This window comes from Anoplophora glabripennis, unplaced genomic scaffold (genome assembly GCF_000390285.2).
Source record: "Anoplophora glabripennis isolate ALB-LARVAE unplaced genomic scaffold, Agla_2.0 scaffold317, whole genome shotgun sequence".
NCBI classification, from domain to species: Eukaryota; Metazoa; Arthropoda; class Insecta; order Coleoptera; family Cerambycidae; genus Anoplophora; species Anoplophora glabripennis.
The window spans coordinates 545,652-546,840 of NW_019416468.1; positions in this window are offsets into that span (position 1 = coordinate 545,652).

Below are 1,189 nucleotides of genomic sequence, written 5' to 3' on the forward strand. Positions count from 1 at the left end.
ACGTCACAAGTTTCCAGGGTTAGCTTTATAATTTTGTTCGCCCACATAGTGTAGTGATTAACGTGATATTGTTATTATAAAATAATGAATGAATTACTGTAAAATATTTTTAGTAATTATTTACTTTATGTGAGTCTCAAGTTTTTATGAAACTTTACCAATTCCCGTCATTTCGAGATAACTGAAAATTAATAAAATATTTTTTTCAATTAAAAAAATCTCAAACAAAACTAATTTCAGATTCAGTATTCGTACAGTCAATTAATTTTTATTAAAAATCGTGGTTGTTTGACGTTTCCATCGAGATGTCGTAGTAATATGCTCAGAAACAAAAATTAATAAAATTTTTAAATGATTAAATGATGAAAGCAGGACACCTAGGCTACAGAAAAATAAAATTGTTTATCATGTATTAAAAAACTTTCTGAATGTGAACATATTTGAAAATTTGCATGAACATCAATTTGATAATTTGTCTAACAATTGTAATCATTTAATAGAACTTATAAGGGCTGAATGTGAAAAGTATATCGATGTACGAATAAATCATGAAGTCAAATTATTTAATTCCGTAAAATCTACGAAAAGGCAAATATTAAATAAATTAATATTATTTAGAGGACAATAAATATATTTAAATTATTTTGTAGTTTTATTTAATATGACACTAAAATATACTATTTTCTGAATTACAAACTTAAAATTGAATATTTGTCATAAGATGCAATATAATATTTAATATGTAATAAAAATATTACTTATTCCGGATCTGCTTAAAGATGCGCGCGATCAGATTGCCTTCCACACTCCACTTCCCCGGGTTTTGCATTTACTGGTACCCGTGCATTGGAATTAGATACGGCCAGTCTAGGTGGTCTGTGAGTCATATGGTACCCCCCAAGTGTTACATAAAAACCAAGAAATCAGTCATTGAAATTATAAAAATATTAATATACCTACTGTTTGTCTTGGTGGTGACAAAAAATTAATAATTGTATTGCGTTCCATAGTTGTATAAAATTATTGAAAACGTGCACTAAATACTTCTCTACAGAGAACACAATATTTTTCGGTATTTGTAAATATTGTCCCGCCATCCAGTGATGAAATTAACAATTTCAGTGTATCTCTCTACAGGAGACGATGATGAGAGAGCAAAGCTATAGGTTCTATATTTAATCAAGTTTTC